This window comes from Ascaphus truei, unplaced genomic scaffold (genome assembly GCF_040206685.1).
Source record: "Ascaphus truei isolate aAscTru1 unplaced genomic scaffold, aAscTru1.hap1 HAP1_SCAFFOLD_576, whole genome shotgun sequence".
NCBI lineage: Eukaryota > Metazoa > Chordata > Amphibia > Anura > Ascaphidae > Ascaphus > Ascaphus truei.
In genome coordinates, this window is record NW_027456908.1 from 11669 (window position 1) to 36803 (window position 25135).

Here is a 25135-nt window from a genome sequence, read left to right on the forward strand (position 1 = left end):
TCTGATTGGTTAGTACCCAAATGAGTCACATACCTAAATTTTCGTATTCCCCTATAACCCTGGGCCAAACAAAAATAGAAAAATAATCCTAAGTGTCAACCCTAACTTTCAACCCTAACTTTCAACCCTAACTTTCAACCCTAACTTTCAACCCTAACTTTCAACCCTAACTCTTCTCTGATTGGTTAGTACCCAAATGAGTCACATACCTAAATTTTCGTATTCCCCTATAACCCTGGGCCAAACAAAAATAGAAAAATAATCCTAAGTGTCAACCCTAACTTTCAACCCTAACTTTCAACCCTAACTTTCAACCCTAACTTTCAACCCTAACTTTCAACCCTAACTCTTCTCTGATTGGTTAGTACCCAAATGAGTCACATACCTAAATTTTCGTATTCCCCTATAACCCTAACCCTAACCCTAACCCTAACCCTAACCCTAACCCTAACCCTATAACCCTGGGCCAAACAAAAATAGAAAAATAATCCTAACTTTCAACCCTAACTTTCAACCCTAACTTTCAACCCTAACTTTCAACCCTAACTCTTCTCTGATTGGTTAGTACCCAAATGAGTCACATACCTAAATTTTCGTATTCCCCTATAACCCAGGGCCAAACAAAAATAGAAAAATAATCCTAAGTGTCAACCCTAACTTTCAACCCTAACTTTCAACCCTAACTCTTCTCTGATTGGTTAGTACCCAAATGAGTCACATACCTAAATTTTCGTATTCCCCTATAACCCTGGGCCAAACAAAAATAGAAAAATAATCCTAAGTGTCAACCCTAACTTTCAACCCTAACTTTCAACCCTAACTTTCAACCCTAACTTTCAACCCTAACTTTCAACCCTAACTCTTCTCTGATTGGTTAGTACCCAAATGAGTCACATACCTAAATTTTCGTATTCCCCTATAACCCTAACCCTAACCCTAACCCTAACCCTAACTTTCAACCCTAACTTTCAACACTAACTTTCAACACTAACTTTCAACCCTAACTCTTCTCTGATTGGTTAGTACCCAAATGAGTCACATACCTAAATTTTCGTATTCCCCTATAACACTGGGCCAAACAAAAATAGAAAAATAATCCTAAGTGTCAACCCTAACTTTCAACCCTAACTTTCAACCCTAACTTTCAACCCTAACTTTCAACCCTAACATTCAACCCTAACTTTCAACCCTAACTTTCAACCCTAACTCTTCTCTGATTGGTTAGTACCCAAATGAGTCACATACCTAAATTTTCGTATTCCCCTATAACCCTAACCCTAACCCTAACCCTAACCCTAACCCTAACCCTAACCCTAACCCTAAATTTTCGTATTCCCCTATAACCCTAACCCTAACCCTAACCCTAACCCTAACCCTAACCCTAACCCTAACCCTAACTTTCAACCCTAACTTTCAACCCTAACTTTCAACCCTAACTTTCAACCCTAACTCTTCTCTGATTGGTTAGTACCCAAATGAGTCACATACCTAAATTTTCGTATTCCCCTATAACCCTAACCCTAACCCTAACCCTAACCCTAACCCTAACCCTAACCCTTCTCTCTCTCTCTCTCTCCCCCTCCCTTCTCTATCCCTCTCCCTTATAACTCCCTGATCATTCCCTCTACCTCTCTCTCCCCCTCTCCCTTCTCTCTCTCTCCCTTTCCCTTCTCTCGCACCCTCTTCCTTCTCTCTGTCTATCCCTCTCCCTTCTCTCTCTCCCTTCTCTCTCTCCCTCTCCCTTCTCTCTCCCTCTCCCTTCTCTCTCCCTATCCCTTCTCTCTCCCTTTCCTTGTCTCTCCCTCTCCCTTGTCTCTCCATTCTCTCTCCCTCTTCCTTCTCTCTCCCTCTTCCTTCTCTCTCCCTTTTCCTTCTATCTTCCTTTCCTTCTCTCTCCCTTTTCCTTCTCTCTCCCTTTACCGTCTCTCTCATTTTGCCTTCTCTCTCCCTTTTCTCTCCCTTTTCTCTCCCTTTTCTCTCCCTTTTCTCTCCCTTTTCTCTCCCTTTTCCTTTTCTCTCCCTTTTCCTTTTCTCTCCCTTTTCCTTTTCTCTCCCTTTTCCTTTTCTCTCCCTTTTCCTTTTCTTTCCCTTTTCCTTTTCTCTCCCTTTTCCTTTTCTCTCCCTTTTCCTTTTCTCTCACTTTTCCTTTTCTTTCCCTTTTCCTTTTCTCTCCCTCACCCTTCTCTCTCCCTCTCCCTTCTCTCTCCATCTCCCTTCTCTCTACATCTACCTTCTCTCTCTCCGTATACCTTCTTCCTCTCCCTATCCCTTCTCTCTCTCCCTATCCCTTCTCTCTCCCTATCCATTATCTCTCCCTTTCCTTGTCTCTCCCTCTCTCTTCTCTCTCCCTTTTCTTTCTCTCTCCCTTCTCTCTCCCTTTTCTCACTCCCTTCTCTATCCCTCTGCCTTCTCTCTCCCTTCTCTCTCCCTATCCCATCTCTCTCCCTCTTCCTTCTCTCTCACTTTCCATGCTCTCCCTTTTCCTTGTCTCTCCATTCTCTCCCTTTTCCTTTCCCCTCTCCTTTCCTTCGCTCTCCCTCTCCCTTCTCTCTCCCTCCTCTCTCCCTTGTCACTTCCATCTCTCTCCCTCTCCCTTCTCTCTCACTATCCCTTCTCTCTCCCTTTCCTTGTCTCTCCCTCTCCCTTGTCTCTCCATTCTCTCTCCCTCTTCCTTCTCTCTCCCTTTTCCTTCTATCTCCATTTCCTTCTCTCTCCCTTTTCATTTTCTCTCCCTTTTCCTTTTCTCTCCCTCTCCCTTCTCTCTCCCTCTCCCTTCTCTGTCCCTCCTCTCACACTTGTCTCTCCCTGCTTTCTCTCTCTCCCTTCTCTCTCCCTCTCCCTTCTCTCAATTTTTTTCTCTCTTACTCCCACTCTATCTCTTTCACTTCAACCCGTCTCTTGCTCTCACACACATTTCTTTCTTCCACTTCTCTCTCTCTCTTTTTCTTTCTCACACCCTCTCTTTCTCTCCCTGCTCTCTATTACTCTCCCTGACTAGCATCCCTGCTCCTTCTAAATCACCTGTATTTTACTCTCACAAATGTCCTTTCTTTCTCTCTCTCTTTCAAGGACTACCACTCTCCCCTCTCTCTCACAAACCCCTCTCTCACTCAGTCTAAGCATTGTTTATTTAGTCCATCAGTGAAAGAGGGTCCTCAACTGCATTGCTCTAAAGGGGATTGCATTATATTTTTTCACTTATCTTGGGTAAAATTTATTTGCAGTATGAAAATAGGTAAGTTCGTCTATCAAGATGATGTTCACAAAGGACATACTAACAAGGAGGTAAGTAGTTGAGGTAAGTGAGTACACCTACACAATGCATTGCTTTTATCTCTCAGGATATAAAGCTTTGAGTTGATTTCTCTCCCTTTACACGAGTGTGCCCTTTTAGAGTCAGGCAGTGAACTCTTCGCTACTGTCCCATCTGCAGCGCTAGCTCGACTGTAAATTGGGGGAAGAAAGCATACCCCTTTACGGACGATAGACAGTAGTGCTTCTTCACTCCTAGCATACGGCAGAGGAGAAGCTCCGCTCTGTACAAAACGGATCTAGTCCTCAATGTCCAAGTACTTAGTAGTGAGGTAAAAGCTAGCTCTTTACCTCTAAGGGTGCCTCTCGCTAACATGCAACGAATGCAAGAGTTTTCAAATTTTTGAATGACTAACTGCATATAAATGCAACATGTCAATTGGATAGGGAATAGAATATATACAACAAAATAGAAAGGGCAGGCTCACAGACTGATTCCATGCCCTCCCTCACCCGCTCTTGACCCATGTTCACTATCACCCACCACCTCATCCACCTTCACCCTCACACTCATCCACCTTCACCCACCCACCATTGCCCCCTCACCAACACCTTCACTCACCCACACCTTCACTCATCCCCCTACCTCACCTACATTCACCAACCTTTAACCCCACTTAAACACACCCTCCCTCTTCCACCTTAATCCTCACCCTCCCTCACCCACGTTCACTCTACCTTACTGGCCTAAACCTTACCTACAAAGCCTCCTATACCCATATTAACCATCCCTCACCCACCTTCAACATCACCTTCCCACACCCTCCTTCACCCAACCTCCCTCACCCACCTTCTACCCTCATCATCCATATTAAAATTCACCTTCACCACCCTTACCTGCACACCAATACCCAGCCTCACCCTTGCCCACTCACCCATACCTGAACTGACCCACACTTTTTTCACCCACCTTCATCCTCACCCTACCAGACACATTTACTCACCCTCCCTAATCCACCTTCAACACCACCTACCCACTCTCTTCATCATCCACCTTCCCTCAAAAACCTTCAACCTCCTTACCCACACCCACCATACATCCCTAAACCTCCCTCACCCACCTACCCACAACCTCCCTCACGTGCTTACCCACTTACACTTTTTCTTACCACACTTTCAACCCCAAACCACACCCTCCCTAAATTGTTCAGAACTTAACTCTCATTGGCCAAGTACCTAAATGAGTCACATAACTAAAAATGTTCTATTCTTTTTTAACCAAACACAAATACAAAAATAATCGTAAGGGTCAACCCTAACCCTAACTTTCAACGCTAACCCTAACTCTTCTCTGATTGGTTAGTACCCAAATGAGTCACATACCTAAATTTTCGTATTCCCCTATAACCCTGGGCCAAACAAAAATAGAAAAATAATCCTAAGTGTCAACCCTAACTTTCAACCCTAACTTTCAACCCTAACTTTCAACCCTAACTCTTCTCTGATTGGTTAGTACCCAAATGAGTCACATACCTAAATTTTCGTATTCCCCTATAACCCTGGGCCAAACAAAAATAGAAAAATAATCCTAACTTTCAACCCTAACTTTCAACCCTAACTTTCAACCCTAACTTTCAACCCTAACTCTTCTCTGATTGGTTAGTACCCAAATGAGTCACATACCTAAATTTTCGTATTCCCCTATAACCCTGGGCCAAACAAAAATAGAAAAATAATCCTAACTTTCAACCCTAACTTTCAACCCTAACTTTCAACCCTAACTTTCAACCCTAACTTTCAACCCTAACTTTCAACCCTAACTCTTCTCTGATTGGTTAGTACCCAAATGAGTCACATACCTAAATTTTCGTATTCCCCTATAACCCTAACCCTAACCCTAACCCTAACCCTAACCCTAACCCTAACCCTACCAGACACATTTACTCACCCTCCCTAATCCACCTTCAACACCACCTACCCACTCTCTTCATCATCCACCTTCCCTCAAAAACCTTCAACCTCCTTACCCACACCCACCATACATCCCTAAACCTCCCTCACCCACCTACCCACAACCTCCCTCACGTGCTTACCCACTTACACTTTTTCTTACCACACTTTCAACCCCAAACCACACCCTCCCTAAATTGTTCAGAACTTAACTCTCATTGGCCAAGTACCTAAATGAGTCACATAACTAAAAATGTTCTATTCTTTTTTAACCAAACACAAATACAAAAATAATCGTAAGGGTCAACCCTAACCCTAACTTTCAACGCTAACCCTAACTCTTCTCTGATTGGTTAGTACCCAAATGAGTCACATACCTAAATTTTCGTATTCCCCTATAACCCTGGGCCAAACAAAAATAGAAAAATAATCCTAAGTGTCAACCCTAACTTTCAACCCTAACTTTCAACCCTAACTTTCAACCCTAACTCTTCTCTGATTGGTTAGTACCCAAATGAGTCACATACCTAAATTTTCGTATTCCCCTATAACCCTGGGCCAAACAAAAATAGAAAAATAATCCTAACTTTCAACCCTAACTTTCAACCCTAACTTTCAACCCTAACTTTCAACCCTAACTCTTCTCTGATTGGTTAGTACCCAAATGAGTCACATACCTAAATTTTCGTATTCCCCTATAACCCTAACCCTAACCCTAACCCTAACCCTAACCCTAACCCTAACCCAACCCTAACTTTCAACCCTAACTCTTCTCTGATTGGTTAGTACCCAAATGAGTCACATACCTAAATTTTCGTATTCCCCTATAACCCTAACCCTAACCCTAACCCTAACCCTAACCCTAACCCTAACCCTAACCCTAACTCTTCTCTGATTGGTTAGTACCCAAATGAGTCACATACCTAAATTTTCGTATTCCCCTATAACCCTGGGCCAAACAAAAATAGAAAAATAATCCTAAGTGTCAACCCTAACTTTCAACCCTAACTTTCAACCCTAACTTTCAACCCTAACTTTCAACCCTAACTTTCAACCCTAACTTTCAACCCTAACTTTCAACCCTAACTCTTCTCTGATTGGTTAGTACCCAAATGAGTCACATACCTAAATTTTCGTATTCCCCTATAACCCTGGGCCAAACAAAAATAGAAAAATAATCCTAAGTGTCAACCCTAACTTTCAACCCTAACTTTCAACCCTAACTTTCAACCCTAACTCTTCTCTGATTGGTTAGTACCCAAATGAGTCACATACCTAAATTTTCGTATTCCCCTATAACCCTGGGCCAAACAAAAATAGAAAAATAATCCTAAGTGTCAACCCTAACTTTCAACCCTAACTTTCAACCCTAACTTTCAACCCTAACTCTTCTCTGATTGGTTAGTACCCAAATGAGTCACATACCTAAATTTTCATATTCCCCTATAACCCTGGGCCAAACAAAAATAGAAAAATAATCCTAAGTGTCAACCCTAACTTTCAACCCTAACTTTCAACCCTAACTTTCAACCCTAACTTTCAACCCTAACTCTTCTCTGATTGGTTAGTACCCAAATGAGTCACATACCTAAATTTTCGTATTCCCCTATAACCCTGGGCCAAACAAAAATAGACAAATAATCCTAACTTTCAACCCTAACTTTCAACCCTAAATTTCAACCCTAACTTTCAACCCTAACTTTCAACCCTAACTCTTCTCTGATTGGTTAGTACCCAAATGAGTCACATACCTAAATTTTCGTATTCCCCTATAACCCTGGGCCAAACAAAAATAGAAAAATAATCCTAAGTGTCAACCCTAACTTTCAACCCTAACTTTCAACCCTAACTTTCAACCCTAACTTTCAACCCTAACTTTCAACCCTAACTCTTCTCTGATTGGTTAGTACCCAAATGAGTCACATACCTAAATTTTCGTATTCCCCTATAACCCTAACCCTAACCCTAACCCTAACCCTAACCCTAACCCTAACCCTAAATTTTCGTATTCCCCTATAACCCTAACCCTAACCCTAACCCTAACCCTAACCCTAACCCTAACTTTCAACCCTAACTTTCAACCCTAACTCTTCTCTGATTGGTTAGTACCCAAATGAGTCACATACCTAAATTTTCGTATTCCCCTATAACCCTGGGCCAAACAAAAATAGAAAAATAATCCTAAGTGTCAACCCTAACTTTCAACCCTAACTTTCAACCCTAACTTTCAACCCTAACTTTCAACCCTAACTCTTCTCTGATTGGTTAGTACCCAAATGAGTCACATACCTAAATTTTCGTATTCCCCTATAACCCTGGGCCAAACAAAAATAGAAAAATAATCCTAAGTGTCAACCCTAACTTTCAACCCTAACTTTCAACCCTAACTTTCAACCCTAACTCTTCTCTGATTGGTTAGTACCCAAATGAGTCACATACCTAAATTTTCGTATTCCCCTATAACCCTGGGCCAAACAAAAATAGAAAAATAATCCTAAGTGTCAACCCTAACTTTCAACCCTAACTTTCAACCCTAACTTTCAACCCTAACTTTCAACCCTAACTTTCAACCCTAACTCTTCTCTGATTGGTTAGTACCCAAATGAGTCACATACCTAAATTTTCGTATTCCCCTATAACCCTGGGCCAAACAAAAATAGACAAATAATCCTAAGTGTCAACCCTAACTTTCAACCCTAACTTTCAACCCTAACTTTCAACCCTAACTTTCAACCCTAACTTTCAACCCTAACTTTCAACCCTAACTCTTCTCTGATTGGTTAGTACCCAAATGAGTCACATACCTAAATTTTCGTATTCCCCTATAACCCTGGGCCAAACAAAAATAGAAAAATAATCCTAAGTGTCAACCCTAACTTTCAACCCTAACTTTCAACCCTAACTTTCAACCCTAACTTTCAACCCTAACTTTCAACCCTAACTTTCAACCCTAACTTTCAACCCTAACTTTCAACCCTAACTCTTCTCTGATTGGTTAGTACCCAAATGAGTCACATACCTAAATTTTCGTATTCCCCTATAACCCTGGGCCAAACAAAAATAGAAAAATAATCCTAAGTGTCAACCCTAACTTTCAACCCTAACTTTCAACCCTAACTTTCAACCCTAACTTTCAACCCTAACTCTTCTCTGATTGGTTAGTACCCAAATGAGTCACATACCTAAATTTTCGTATTCCCCTATAACCCTAACCCTAACCCTAACCCTAACCCTAACCCTAACCCTAACTTTCAACCCTAACTTTCAACCCTAACTCTTCTCTGATTGGTTAGTACCCAAATGAGTCACATACCTAAATTTTCGTATTCCCCTATAACCCTGGGCCAAACAAAAATAGAAAAATAATCCTAAGTGTCAACCCTAACTTTCAACCCTAACTTTCAACCCTAACTTTCAACCCTAACTTTCAACCCTAACTCTTCTCTGATTGGTTAGTACCCAAATGAGTCACATACCTAAATTTTCGTATTCCCCTATAACCCTGGGCCAAACAAAAATAGAAAAATAATCCTAAGTGTCAACCCTAACTTTCAACCCTAACTTTCAACCCTAACTTTCAACCCTAACTCTTCTCTGATTGGTTAGTACCCAAATGAGTCACATACCTAAATTTTCGTATTCCCCTATAACCCTGGGCCAAACAAAAATAGAAAAATAATCCTAAGTGTCAACCCTAACTTTCAACCCTAACTTTCAACCCTAACTTTCAACCCTAACTTTCAACCCTAACTCTTCTCTGATTGGTTAGTACCCAAATGAGTCACATACCTAAATTTTCGTATTCCCCTATAACCCTGGGCCAAACAAAAATAGACAAATAATCCTAACTTTCAACCCTAACTTTCAACCCTAACTTTCAACCCTAACTTTCAACCCTAACTTTCAACCCTAACTTTCAACCCTAACTCTTCTCTGATTGGTTAGTACCCAAATGAGTCACATACCTAAATTTTCGTATTCCCCTATAACCCTAACCCTAACCCTAACCCTAACCCTAACCCTAACCCTAACCCTAACCCTAACCCTAACCCTAACCCTAACTTTCAACCCTAACTTTCAACCCTAACTCTTCTCTGATTGGTTAGTACCCAAATGAGTCACATACCTAAATTTTCGTATTCCCCTATAACCCTGGGCCAAACAAAAATAGAAAAATAATCCTAAGTGTCAACCCTAACTTTCAACCCTAACTTTCAACCCTAACTTTCAACCATAACTTTCAACCCTAACTCTTCTCTGATTGGTTAGTACCCAAATGAGTCACATACCTAAATTTTCGTATTCCCCTATAACCCTAACCCTAACCCTAACCCTAACCCTAACCCTAACCCTAACCCAAATAATCCTAAGTGTCAACCCTAACTTTCAACCCTAACTTTCAACCCTAACTTTCAACCCTAACTTTCAACCCTAACTTTCAACCCTAACTTTCAACCCTAACTCTTCTCTGATTGGTTAGTACCCAAATGAGTCACATACCTAAATTTTCGTATTCCCCTATAACCCTGGGCCAAACAAAAATAGAAAAATAATCCTAAGTGTCAACCCTAACTTTCAACCCTAACTTTCAACCCTAACTTTCAACCCTAACTTTCAACCCTAACTTTCAACCCTAACTTTCAACCCTAACTCTTCTCTGATTGGTTAGTACCCAAATGAGTCACATACCTAAATTTTCGTATTCCCCTATAACCCTGGGCCAAACAAAAATAGAAAAATAATCCTAAGTGTCAACCCTAACTTTCAACCCTAACTTTCAACCCTAACTTTCAACCCTAACTCTTCTCTGATTGGTTAGTACCCAAATGAGTCACATACCTAAATTTTCGTATTCCCCTATAACCCTGGGCCAAACAAAAATAGAAAAATAATCCTAAGTGTCAACCCTAACTTTCAACCCTAACTTTCAACCCTAACTTTCAACCCTAACTTTCAACCCTAACTCTTCTCTGATTGGTTAGTACCCAAATGAGTCACATACCTAAATTTTCGTATTCCCCTATAACCCTGGGCCAAACAAAAATAGAAAAATAATCCTAAGTGTCAACCCTAACTTTCAACCCTAACTTTCAACCCTAACTTTCAACCCTAACTTTCAACCCTAACTCTTCTCTGATTGGTTAGTACCCAAATGAGTCACATACCTAAATTTTCGTATTCCCCTATAACCCTGGGCCAAACAAAAATAGAAAAATAATCCTAAGTGTCAACCCTAACTTTCAACCCTAACTTTCAACCCTAACTTTCAACCCTAACTCTTCTCTGATTGGTTAGTACCCAAATGAGTCACATACCTAAATTTTCGTATTCCCCTATAACCCTAACCCTAACCCTAACCCTAACCCTAACCCTAACCCTATAACCCTGGGCCAAACAAAAATAGAAAAATAATCCTAAGTGTCAACCCTAACTTTCAACCCTAACTTTCAACCCTAACTTTCAACCCTAACTCTTCTCTGATTGGTTAGTACCCAAATGAGTCACATACCTAAATTTTCGTATTCCCCTATAACCCTGGGCCAAACAAAAATAGAAAAATAATCCTAAGTGTCAACCCTAACTTTCAACCCTAACTTTCAACCCTAACTTTCAACCCTAACTTTCAACCCTAACTTTCAACCCTAACTCTTCTCTGATTGGTTAGTACCCAAATGAGTCACATACCTAAATTTTCGTATTCCCCTATAACCCTGGGCCAAACAAAAATCGAAAAATAATCCTAAGTGTCAACCCTAACTTTCAACCCTAACTTTCAACCCTAACTTTCAACCCTAACTTTCAACCCTAACTTTCAACCCTAACTCTTCTCTGATTGGTTAGTACCCAAATGAGTCACATACCTAAATTTTCGTATTCCCCTATAACCCTGGGCCAAACAAAAATAGAAAAATAATCCTAACTTTCAACCCTAACTTTCAACCCTAACTTTCAACCCTAACTTTCAACCCTAACTTTCAACCCTAACTCTTCTCTGATTGGTTAGTACCCAAATGAGTCACATACCTAAATTTTCGTATTCCCCTATAACCCTGGGCCAAACAAAAATAGAAAAATAATCCTAAGTGTCAACTCTAACTTTCAACCCTAACTTTCAACCCTAACTTTCAACCCTAACTTTCAACCCTAACTCTTCTCTGATTGGTTAGTACCCAAATGAGTCACATACCTAAATTTTCGTATTCCCCTATAACCCTGGGCCAAACAAAAATAGAAAAATAATCCTAACTTTCAACCCTAACTTTCAACCCTAACTTTCAACCCTAACTTTCAACCCTAACTCTTCTCTGATTGGTTAGTACCCAAATGAGTCACATACCTAAATTTTCGTATTCCCCTATAACCCTGGGCCAAACAAAAATAGAAAAATAATCCTAAGTGTCAACCCTAACGTTCAACCCTAACTTTCAACCCTAACTTTCAACCCTAACTCTTCTCTGATTGGTTAGTACCCAAATGAGTCACATACCTAAATTTTCGTATTCCCCTATAACCCTGGGCCAAACAAAAATAGAAAAATAATCCTAACTTTCAACCCTAACTTTCAACCCTAACTTTCAACCCTAACTTTCAACCCTAACTTTCAACCCTAACTCTTCTCTGATTGGTTAGTACCCAAATGAGTCACATACCTAAATTTTCGTATTCCCCTATAACCCTGGGCCAAACAAAAATAGAAAAATAATCCTAAGTGTCAACCCTAACTTTCAACCCTAACTTTCAACCCTAACTTTCAACCCTAACTTTCAACCCTAACTCTTCTCTGATTGGTTAGTACCCAAATGAGTCACATACCTAAATTTTCGTATTCCCCTATAACCCTGGGCCAAACAAAAATAGAAAAATAATCCTAAATTTCAACCCTAACTTTCAACCCTAACTTTCAACCCTAACTTTCAACCCTAACTTTCAACCCTAACTTTCAACCCTAACTTTCAACCCTAACTTTCAACCCTAACTCTTCTCTGATTGGTTAGTACCCAAATGAGTCACATACCTAAATTTTCGTATTCCCCTATAACCCTGGGCCAAAAAAAAATAGAAAAATAATCCTAAGTGTCAACCCTAACTTTCAACCCTAACTTTCAACCCTAACTTTCAACCCTAACTTTCAACCCTAACTCTTCTCTGATTGTTTAGTACCCAAATGAGTCACATACCTAAATTTTCGTATTCCCCTATAACCCTGGGCCAAACAAAAATAGAAAAATAATCCTAACTTTCAACCCTAACTTTCAACCCTAACTTTCAACCCTAACTTTCAACCCTAACTTTCAACCCTAACTCTTCTCTGATTGGTTAGTACCCAAATGAGTCACATACCTAAATTTTCGTATTCCCCTATAACCCTGGGCCAAACAGAAATAGAAAAATAATCCTAAGTGTCAACCCTAACTTTCAACCCTAACTTTCAACCCTAACTTTCAACCCTAACTCTTCTCTGATTGGTTAGTACCCAAATGAGTCACATACCTAAATTTTCGTATTCCCCTATAACCCTAACCCTAACCCTAACCCTAACCCTAACCCTAACCCTAACTTTCAACCCTAACTTTCAACCCTAACTCTTCTCTGATTGGTTAGTACCCAAATGAGTCACATACCTAAATGTTCGTATTCCCCTATAACCCTGGGCCAAACAAAAATAGAAAAATAATCCTGTGTCAACCCTAACTTTCAACCCTAACTTTCAACCCTAACTTTCAACCCTAACTCTTCTCTGATTGGTTAGTACCCAAATGAGTCACATACCTAAATTTTCGTATTCCCCTATAACCCTGGGCCAAACAAAAATAGAAAAATAATCCTAACTTTCAACCCTAACTTTCAACCCTAACTTTCAACCCTAACTTTCAACCCTAACTCTTCTCTGATTGGTTAGTACCCAAATGAGTCACATACCTAAATTTTCGTATTCCCCTATAACCCTGGGCCAAACAAAAATAGAAAAATAATCCTAACTTTCAACCCTAACTTTCAACCCTAACTTTCAACCCTAACTTTCAACCCTAACTCTTCTCTGATTGGTTAGTACCCAAATGAGTCACATACCTAAATTTTCGTATTCCCCTATAACCCTGGGCCAAACAAAAATAGAAAAATAATCCTAAGTGTCAACCCTAACTTTCAACTCTAACTTTCAACCCTAACTTTCAACCCTAACTTTCAACCCTAACTTTCAACCCTAACTCTTCTCTGATTGGTTAGTACCCAAATGAGTCACATACCTAAATTTTCGTATTCCCCTATAACCCTAACCCTAACCCTAACCCTAACTTTCAACCCTAACTCTTCTCTGATTGGTTAGTACCCAAATGAGTCACATACCTAAATTTTCGTATTCCCCTATAACCCTGGGCCAAACAAAAATAGAAAAATAATCCTAACTTTCAACCCTAACTTTCAACCCTAACTTTCAACCCTAACTCTTCTCTGATTGGTTAGTACCCAAATGAGTCACATACCTAAATTTTCGTATTCCCCTATAACCCTGGGCCAAACAAAAATAGAAAAATAATCCTAACTTTCAACCCTAACTTTCAACCCTAACTTTCAACCCTAACTTTCAACCCTAACTTTCAACCCTAACTCTTCTCTGATTGGTTAGTACCCAAATGAGTCACATACCTAAATTTTCGTATTCCCCTATAACCCTGGGCCAAACAAAAATAGAAAAATAATCCTAAGTGTCAACCCTAACTTTCAACCCTAACTTTCAACCCTAACTTTCAACCCTAACTTTCAACCCTAACTTTCAACCCTAACTCTTCTCTGATTGGTTAGTACCCAAATGAGTCACATACCTAAATTTTCGTATTCCCCTATAACCCTGGGCCAAACAAAAATAGAAAAATAATCCTAAGTGTCAACCCTAACTTTCAACCCTAACTTTCAACCCTAACTTTCAACCCTAACTCTTCTCTGATTGGTTAGTACCCAAATGAGTCACATACCTAAATTTTCGTATTCCCCTATAACCCTGGGCCAAACAAAAATAGAAAAATAATCCTAAGTGTCAACCCTAACTTTCAACCCTAACTTTCAACCCTAACTTTCAACCCTAACTCTTCTCTGATTGGTTAGTACCCAAATGAGTCACATACCTAAATTTTCGTATTCCCCTATAACCCTGGGCCAAATAAAAATAGAAAAATAATCCAAAGTGTCAACCCTAACTTTCAACCCTAACTTTCAACCCTAACTTTCAACCCTAACTCTTCTCTGATTGGTTAGTACCCAAATGAGTCACATACCTAAATTTTCGTATTCCCCTATAACCCTGGGCCAAACAAAAATAGAAAAATAATCCTAACTTTCAACCCTAACTTTCAACCCTAACTTCCAACCCTAACTTTCAACCCTAACTTTCAACCCTAACTTTCAACCCTAACTCTTCTCTGATTGGTTAGTACCCAAATGAGTCACATACCTAAATTTTCGTATTCCCCTATAACCCTGGGCCAAACAAAAATAGAAAAATAATTCTAACTTTCAACCCTAACTTTCAACCCTAACTTTCAACCCTAACTTTCAACCATAACTCTTCTCTGATTGGTTAGTACCCAAATGAGTCACATACCTAAATTTTCGTATTCCCCTATAACCCTGGGCCAAACAAAAATAGAAAAATAATCCTAAGTGTCAACCCTAACTTTCAACCCTAACTTTCAACCCTAACTTTCAACCCTAACTCTTCTCTGATTGGTTAGTACCCAAATGAGTCACATACCTAAATTTTCGTATTCCCCTATAACCCTGGGCCAAACAAAAATAGAAAAATAATCCTAAGTGTCAACCCTAACTTTCAACCCTAACTTTCAACCCTAACTCTTCTCTGATTGGTTAGTACCCAAATGAGTCACATACCTAAATTTTCGTATTCCCCTATAACCCTGGGCCAAACAAAAATAGAAAAATAATCCTAAGTGTCAACCCTAACTTTCAACCCTAACTTTCAACCCTAACTTTCAACCCTAACTTTCAACCCTAACTTTCAACCCTAACTCTTCTCTGATTGGTTAGTACCCAAATGAGTCACATACCTAAATTTTCGTATTCCCCTACAACCCTGGGCCAAACAAAAATAGACAAATAATCCTAAGTGTCAACCCTAACTTTCAACCCTAACTTTCAACCCTAACTTTCAACCCTAACTCTTCTCTGATTGGTTAGTACCCAAATGAGTCACATACCTAAATTTTCGTATTCCCCTATAACCCTGGGCCAAACAAAAATAGAAAAATAATCCTAAGTGTCAACCCTAACTTTCAACCCTAACTTTCAACCCTAACTTTCAACCCTAACTTTCAACCCTAACTTTCAACCCTAACTTTCAACCCTAACTCTTCTCTGATTGGTTAGTACCCAAATGAGTCACATACCTAAATTTTCGTATTCCCCCCTAACCCTAACCCTAACCCTAACCCTAACTCTTCTCTGATTGGTTAGTACCCAAATGAGTCACATACCTAAATTTTCGAATTCCCCTATAACCCTGGGCCAAACAAAAATAGAAAAATAATCCTAACTTTCAACCCTAACTTTCAACCCTAACTTTCAACCCTAACTTTCAACCCTAACTCTTCTCTGATTGGTTAGTACCCAAATGAGTCACATACCTAAATTTTCGTATTCCCCTATAACCCTGGGCCAAACAAAAATAGAAAAATAATCCTAAGTGTCAACCCTAACTTTCAACCCTAACTTTCAACCCTAACTTTCAACCCTAACTCTTCTCTGATTGGTTAGTACCCAAATGAGTCACATACCTAAATTTTCGTATTCCCCTATAACCCTGGGCCAAACAAAAATAGAAAAATAATCCTAACTTTCAACCCTAACTTTCAACCCTAACTTTCAACCCTAACTTTCAACCCTAACTTTCAACCCTAACTCTTCTCTGATTGGTTAGTACCCAAATGAGTCACATACCTAAATTTTCGTATTCCCCTATAACCCTGGGCCAAACAAAAATAGAAAAATAATCCTAAGTGTCAACCCTAACTTTCAACCCTAACTTTCAACCCTAACTTTCAACCCTAACTTTCAACCCTAACTTTCAACCCTAACTTTCAACCCTAACTTTCAACCCTAACTCTTCTCTGATTGGTTAGAACCCAAATGAGTCACATACCTACATTTTCGTATTCCCCTATAACCCTAACCCTAACTTTGAACCCTAACCCTAACTTTGAACCCTAACCCTAACTCTTCTCTGATTGGTTAGTACCCAAATGAGTCACATACCTAAATTTTCGTATTCCCCTATAACCCTGGGCCAAACAAAAATAGAAAAATAATCCTAAGTGTCAACCCTAACTTTCAACCCTAACTTTCAACCCTAACTTTCAACCCTAACTCTTCTCTGATTGGTTAGTACCCAAATGAGTCACATACCTAAATTTTCGTATTCCCCTATAACCCTGGGCCAAACAAAAATAGAAAAATAATCCTAAGTGTCAACCCTAACTTTCAACCCTAACTTTCAACCCTAACTCTTCTCTGATTGGTTAGTACCCAAATGAGTCACATACCTAAATTTTCGTATTCCCCTATAACCCTGGGCCAAACAAAAATAGAAAAATAATCCTAAGTGTCAACCCTAACTTTCAACCCTAACTTTCAACCCTAACTTTCAACCCTAACTCTTCTCTGATTGGTTAGTACCCAAATGAGTCACATACCTAAATTTTCGTATTCCCCTATAACCCTAACCCTAACCCTAACCCTAATACCCTAATACCCTAACCCTAACCCTAATAACCCTATCCCTAATAACCCTAACCCTAACCCTAACTCTAACTCTTCTCTGATTGGTTAGTACCCAAATGAGTCACATACCTAAATTTTCGTATTCCCCTATAACCCTGGGCCAAACAAAAGTAGAAAAATAATCCTAAGTGTCAACCCTAACTCTAACTTTGAACCCTAACCCTAACTTTGAACCCTAACCCTAACTCTTCTCTGATTGGTTAGTACCCAAATGAGTCACATACCTAAATTTTCGTATTCCCCTATAACCCTAACCCTAACCCTAAGTTTGAACCCTAACCCTAACCCTAACTCTTCTCTGATTGGTTAGTACCAAAATGAGTCACATACCTAAATTTTCATATTCCCCTATAACCCTAACCCTAACCCTAAATTTTCGTATTCCTCTATAACCCTGGGCCAAACAAAAATAGAAAAATAATCCTAAGTGTCAACCCTATCTTTCAACCCTAACTTTCAACCCTAACTCTTCTCTGATTGGTTAGTACCCAAATGAGTCACATACCTAAATTTTCGTATTCCCCTATAACCCTAACCCTAATTGAGGGAGCAAATGTATAACTCAAAACCTGAGGGGGAGGTATAGCACGAAAGCTTGCACAGCAGCTGATGAAGATTATAGTCTTAAAGTTACGTGTACCTGTCAGGGCATTCAAGAATGTCAATTCTCACAAGTGCAGAGTTTATGATAATGCTGAATCCAGTTCCCCTCCAATTTAATTTTAATATAACTTTTTCATTCTTCATTACTGCAAAAATCAAACCAAAAAAGAACACATTGTATAACTATTTTCCAAATGGATTGAATGGCATATTCAACATTGACTGTGTAATGCCAATACACCCCACTCACTCGTAGTGAAGCACATACTGTACCAGTGTTGAAAGTAGGCTGGTACAGTCAGGCAAAACAATAAGTGCGTGTACTAAGTACCTTTATGAATTAAAAGGACATTTAAATCTCACAGTCTCTCTCCATCTCCGCAACAGTGCGGGCGTCACATCAGTGACATGGATGCACATATATGGATAAGCCCATATTAAGGCCTCACACGTCACTGATGAGACCCAGCTGTGTATGGATATATGCAAAGAAACAGGGAGATGCAAGGAAAGGGAGGGAGAGAGACAGGGAGAAGGGAAACGGAGGCACGGATGGAGAGAGGGAGTTCTTCCCAGCTTCTGCGGGCCTCTCTCTTCCACTGGTGCATGCCGGGAGCTGGTCCAAACATCCACAAAGTGTGTGTGTGTATTATTGGTTGTATTTTATGGGGGTAGGAGGTTAGTGTGTATATTGTGTGTGTGTGGAAGTATAATATTGTGTTTAGGATATTAGAGTGTGCATATTATGTTGAGGTGCAGAGGAGAGTATTAGATTGTGTATCTTGTGTATGGGGTATTGTGTATATTGTGTTTGGAGCTATAATATTATTGGGGAGATATTATATTATTGAGGAGGTATTATAGTGTGTATTGTGGGGAGAATTAGTGTGTGTGTTGTTTGGGAGTGATATTCGGGAGGATTGTGTGTGCAGAAGGAAGAATGAGTGAGGGGGGAGTAAGGGAGCAGGATTGAATGAGAGGGGGTCATTGAGTGATAGCGGGGAGGGGAGGGAAGAGTGAGGAGAGTGGGTGTAGGAGGGAGCAGTGCAAGAGACCGTCGGGGGCAGAATACATGGTGAGAAGGGAGGCTGCCTAGAAGCATAAAAATCTACTTCACCACTGTTCTGTACTCTCTTCAATACTCTGTGTTACAGATCTCTCTGGCAAGAAATGGGGTCCAATGGCAAAGACTGCTCTAAATAAGATAGTATAAATGAACACAGAGAGAAATTCCAAAGAGTAACCCAAGAAAATACAAGTGAAATCTAATCGTAAGGTAATTAGTCCCATTAAGTGAAATACATAAAGGAATAGTCCATAAAAAAGCACAAAGGAAAAAAATAGGAGTACTTTATTGTGATGTTACATTTCAGAGAATATAAAATTATAGGAAAACAATTCCACTTTGTTCAGAAAACCAGAAAGTCTTGGTCCCAGGTGGACTGAATTTTTATTGCAAATAAGTTCCTTAATACACAAGTAAAGAATATAGTTACTTATTCTATTCTCTACTGTAAGACGTGCCACATTGCCCAATATTTGGGTACAGTGCCCAGATTGTGACCATGCACTACAGAGGTGAGATTCCCCCAACTCCAATTTGCTACACACTCCAAGAGAGATTATTGTGATCAGAGGTGGAATGAGAGGGGTGAGAAGGGTCGCTGCCCAGGGAGTAGCCTGACAGGGGGTACAGAAATCTCTTTTGGTGCATATATTGCGGAGCTGCATTGATTGACTTGTCAATCAGCTCTGCTGCCTATCCCATTGACATCATGATCCGGCACTGTGATCAGCTGCAGCGCTGACCCAGGTGTGTTAGTGCAGCACTTTACAGGGAGGGAACAGAGGTTGTGGATGACAGATGCTGGGGATAGGCCATGAGTACGGGCCAGAGTAAGGTGGAGACTTTCTGTACTCTGCATACAGGACACTGCATGCATGACAGTGTCTGTGTGTGTGTGTGTGTGTGTGTGTATTCCAAGTGTCAGTGTGCATAAGTAAGTGTGCTCTGTAAGTATGCCTGTGTGGCAGGTATAGGGGGGTGGTTCAGCTGGAGGAACTTATCCAGGCACAAAAGCACATAGATGCCCCAGATTATACCACCCCAAATGCTGATAATATCCTGCTGCACTTTACAGAAGATGATGCAGATGTCAGTGGGTGGTGGGTTCATTAAATCCATCCATCATATCATAGCCACACTGTGCATATGATGTACTGAATCAATCACAGGAAGACATCTCCATGGTAGGGGTAGAAGTTAACAGAATATGTCCAGCACTGTGGTGTGTAGCCCATAAATAATAATTGTGCACATTACAGAACATACTTGCAACTGCAAGATCATTTTGCTGCTTGTAGTGTTTGCTCTTGTCCTGTGCAGTGTTGTCGTAGATCCGTCTCTTCAGTGTTCACTGCAATAAAAGTAAGACATTGCATTAATATTACAGAAGTTTGGGAGCTGAAATCCCACTATGCTGCAGACATTTTCCCTTTGCATAAGATTCTTGTGATTATATCTCAATGATGATCAATAACAACTACATCATAACACAGCCGCTCAATACAAAATATGTATTTGCTATCAATGGTCATGGAGGCCAAACGTCACACAATGTACAGATATACTGCTGCGGCCGAGTTTATTCGAGCATTTGCCCGTTCTTGGCCGCAGCAGTAACCTGGCGCACGCCGGAGGGTGCCGGGCCCACGCCGAAGCAGCGGAGGAGCGCCCTCCGATCGGGGCTTTCTCCCTTCCGCTGCCGGGTCCGTCGGGTCCCCCGGAACCCCCTGCCGCTGTCCCCCACATCGCGGGACACCAGTGCTCCCTCGGGGAGCCCTGGACACGCGTGCAGGGGGCGCAGGCACCCGCTGACGCGTGACCGTGCATCGGTGATGCGCGGCACGCTGAGGGAGTGCGGCTAGCACGCCGGGGCATCCCCCGGCTTGCGGTGCTAGCCGTGCTTCAATAAAACGTGTCGTTAGTGTAGCAAGGATTATTTCTTCCTCTGGTGCATTATGATGGGATGTGTTGTAAGATTCTGCATTAGTAGCATCACTGAATCTTTTGGAAACTGAGTAATAGTCTATGTTTTAATGCAATATTATGGATGATCAGCCGGTAAAATAAAGCTTACTGTTTCTGTAGCCATGCTCTACCCATGATGTGCTGAATCAATGACTGCAGAGTGATTCAGAGTGGTAAACATGACTGGAACTCATCTCTGAATAGAGGACAGAACAGCAGTGCAGAGTAGGAGGTGAATGTATCTCAAATGGAAGACTTAGTAGCTGTGTGGGGAGTAGACAGTACAGACTGATCAAATAAATAGTTAAAGGAGTATCTTCAACATTACTTGGCTTTGTTATCCACATTGAAGTTTCTCTTGTTTTTTCTGTTCTTTAAATCACTACTACTGATGCCATGTGTAACCTGTACTGAGAGATATACTCTACTGGCCTAGATGAAACCATATGATGCAAACAGGATTCATCCCACTCCAGATTCATATGATTGCACCACTTCAACCTTTAATAAAACACATAGAACTACAGCAGTGCGCTACTGCACATGTTCTTGTTATGAATGGTAGTAGATGTGGTCCTTGGGTCAATACTTCATACAGCAGCCACACTCTACTCATGATGTATTGAATCAACAAAAACCTGCATGGTACAGATCACAGGAAGGGTAGAGTAGAGGGGAATATGTCCAATGCGAAACCCTTAGCAGCTGGATTGTGTGGAGTCAACAAAACGACAAATACTAAATGAGAAATATACACATTGCTTATCTGTCTCTGTGTAGTCATTTTCCTCCTCTTCAACTGTCTTTCAAAATTTCTCTTCTGACAGAAAAGAAACACATGGCTTCAATATTCACTGTTCTTCCCTCCTGAAATAAAAGTTAAGCATTGCATGGTTATGATCATACATACAATGAACCTTGCGCCAAACCATGTGATCCAAAGTAAATCCACCTCCCTCCCATAGCTGGGTTCCTTCTAGAGCTTCTACCACACAAGTCATTAATGTTCGTGACACTGTACTGCAGTCACAGTCTGCACACAAAGTACTGAATCAATTACATCACACTGAAAAGGCAGTCTACATGATGCAATAGTTAACCATAATAACTCTATCATGCAAATGACAGGAAAACCTATATGTATATCATTAGGGGAGAGGGGAAAAATAATTAAAAAATAAGTGCGACAAATAAAAACAGATTATAGGAAAGTAAATCCTTGCCCTGGGAACTTTACAATCTAATAGAAATGTTAGAAGACTTAAAGAGAGGCAGCAGTTGGGGGAAGAAGTGCAGTAGATGACAATGCTTGTCCTTAATGGTGGGTACAATTAGAAGAAAGCACATCTTGGGAACAATAGTTGGTAGCAGTGACTGTGGGTGTGGGACAGTAGCCACGAGTCAAAGTTTTTGAAATGCTTGATTTAAGTCGTGAATTTTAAGATTGGTCTTACATGTGGGTGGAAGAGGTTATGTTGGCATATACTGAGTGTGAGGAAGTTTCACATGTACGGTGCAGTGATGGAAAATGGTTTCAGGCAAGTGAGAGAACAGTAGAGGTGAAAGAAGTTTACAGGAGACAGTTATGGTTATAGTGCAAGAGACAAGTAAGGGCATAACGAGAGATCAAAGATGATATGCAAGAAGGAGCAGATTAATGGAGAGCCTTAACAAAAAGGTAAGGAGGAGAACTTTGTAGGTGATACAAAAACTTGATGGGATGCCAGGACAGGGATTTAAGGAGATGAGCAGAGACTGTTGTGGGAGAAAGTGAGATAATTCAAGCAGCAGAGTTTTGCATAGGAGAAAGTTGTGAAGCATGGAGGCCTGTTAGTAGTATGTTAAAATAACCTATAGTATAACAGTATACATTGGAGTTTTAGCAGTAGGTTGAGAGGGGAAAGGGAAGATCTTGGCAATATTACAGAGAAAGAGGCAACACATTTTACCCATAGCCGTGCATGTGAATGGAGATGGAATTGAAGAGCCAAATGTTACTCCTATGCAACATGTTTGATGACAAGATAGATGGTAGTACTGTTTACTGTGATGGAGAAAGGGGATAATATGAGCCCAGTTTTAGACATTAAGTTTAAGGCAGTGGAGTGCCATCCATGAGCATATAGCCAGGAGACAACCCAAGAGTAGGGACTGGATTGCAGGAGTGAGAACAGGGGTGGATAGATTTGTGTGTGTATCATCCGCATAGAGATTATATCTAAGGCCAAAAGCATTGATGAAGTCACCAAATGATAGTATGTAGAGAGAAAGAGAGATCTCAGAACAGAGACCTGATGTATACCCACAGATAGATCAATAGAAGACGAAGACATGTTAGCAACAGAGATGGAGAATGTGTGACAGGAAAGTTATGATGAAAACCAGGATAGAACTTTGTTACTGATACCAAGAGAGAGTTTAGAATATGAAGGAGGAGAGTGATTGAGAGCATCAAACGCAGCCGATAGATCAAGTAGGATTAGTAGGGAAAAACCTTGGGAATTAGCTTTAAGCACAGTCTGTAGAACGTGCTGTACGAAAGGCTGGTTGTAAAGGATCCAGGAGGGCATGTGATTTAAGAATGTTGACACTAGCAATTAGAAGGCAAACAGCATGAGGGATACAGAGCGGTAGTTAGTAAGGCACATAGGGTGTAGTTTGTTTCTGACAAAAGGGTGACCGCTACAGGCTTAAAGTAAGAGGGCAAAAATCCAGAGAATAGGGAGAAATTGAAGATGTGGGTGAGAGTGGGGACTAAGAGATGCAGTAAGGTGTGAGGGGATACGATCTAGAGGGCATGTGGTAGAGGGAGAATAGAAGATGATTAGCTTCCAGCTCTGTAAGAGAAGAAAAGGAGTCAAGTGCAGAAGGAGATTTGGGTAGAAGGAGAGAAGGGGGAAGGGACAGAAGGAATCTCCTTTTGGGTGGCATCCACCTTGCCTCTGAAGTAGTCAAATGCTTGAGGAGAAGTGAAGGAAGGATGGCAAGTGGGAGGAGAAGGTCAGTGGAGGGAGTCAAATACAGAGAAAAAAACAGCGTAAATTAAATTTGAGTGTTGATGAGTGTGGAAAAAAGTAGTGTATTTAGCCCTAGAGAGCAGCTTTATACAGGACAGAAGACATTTTTACTGTAGAAAAATCAAACAAAGTGTGAGATTTCCTCCGTAGGTATTAAGAACAGCGAGTGGAAGTGTGATGAGTGTGTTTGGGAATTTAGCCAAAGGTGTGGGTTAGAGGGATGAGTGTGTCAGAGCCTAGAGGGGGCATATAGATAGGAGGATAGCATTGTAAGAGTTAATAAGATTGTTAGTTTAAGCAGAAAGAGAGAGAGAGAAGAGAGGTTAGAGTAGATGTCAGAAGAGAGTTTAATTAAGCAGAGGCAAATCAGTGGGACAGGTAAGATGCGGTGAGGGGAATGACTGATTGTGACTGATGAGAGCAGAAGAGGTTATGTACAACTAGAGCCTTGTTAGTAAGAGTGGACATTCCAGAGGGCACAGGAGAAGGGAAGAGAAAAGTAAGGAAAGGAATGTGGATTACATTAGATAGGTTAACACTCTTAGTAGGGAGGCCTGATGTGTATATGAGCCGGTCCAAGATTATAAGAGATATCCCCCAACATCAGCGAGCATAGAAGGAGACACAGAGATAGGTGTAGAGAGAGACAGAGATAGGGATATGTAGAGAGAGAAGGGCGTCAAGAGAATGAGACAGATAGGCGTAGAGAGAGGAGACATAGAGAGAGGGGGCTTTGAGAGGGGGGCGTAGAGAATGAGGGAAGGTGGAAGAGAATAGGATGTGCAGGAGTGCATTTCATTGAGCAGTGCAGAAATAGCTGCAATAGAGGTCTGTACAAATGGTGCTTTGTGTAGACACATGCAAAGGTAGGGGAAGGAAAGTGTATAGAACATGTGGATAAAAGCAGGAGTGTGGAAGTTAGAGAAATTAGAAAAGTTTTACAGAGCAGTGAGGAAACAGTAAACAGAAAGAACAAGAGAGAGGTTACATTGGGATGACGTGCTGTGGTAGAGAGAAATGCTAGGAGAGAGCCTCCAGATATTAGAGGACATGAATTGAGAGAGCAAATGTATAAATCAAAACCGGAGGGGGAGGTATAGCACGAAAGCTTGCACAGCAGTTGATGAAGATTATAGTCTTAAAGTTGCGTGTACCTGTCAGGGCACTCAAGAAGGTCAATGCTCACAAGTGCAGAGTTCATGAAGAAATGCTGAATCCAGTTCCCCTCCAATTTAATTTTAATATAACTCTTTCATTCTTCATTACTGCAAAAAGCAAACAAAACAAAACCACATTGCATTACTATTTTCAAAATGGATTGAATGACATATTCAACAGTAACTGTGTGATGCCAATATTGCCTTCTCACTCGTAGGCCAGTACGGTCAGGTACCCAGTACTGATAAAACAATAAGTGCCCGTACTAAGTACCAATATGAATTATAAGGAAATGTAAAATCTCCAGGTCTCTCTCCATCTCTGCAACAGATAT

General features: G+C 40.7%; 1 long non-coding RNA gene across 9 annotated transcripts in view; it reads right to left on the bottom strand.

The window, feature by feature from the left end:
• Positions 1-17619: 17619 nt before the first annotated feature.
• LOC142485379 (uncharacterized) overlaps positions 17620-25135 on the bottom strand; it is a 32917-nt gene continuing 25401 nt past the window's right edge. For 5 of the 9 annotated variants that reach the window (XR_012798420.1, XR_012798419.1, XR_012798426.1 and 2 more), the window contains 3 exons: positions 24798-24908; positions 21384-21493; positions 18929-20012 (listed from right to left, as the gene is read on the bottom strand). This is a non-coding gene — a long non-coding RNA (uncharacterized LOC142485379). Of the gene's footprint in view, positions 17742-18928; positions 20013-21383; positions 21494-24797; positions 24909-25135 lie in introns of those variants that run through there. The other 4 variants (XR_012798422.1, XR_012798424.1, XR_012798425.1 and 1 more) reach the window with 4 other exon arrangements.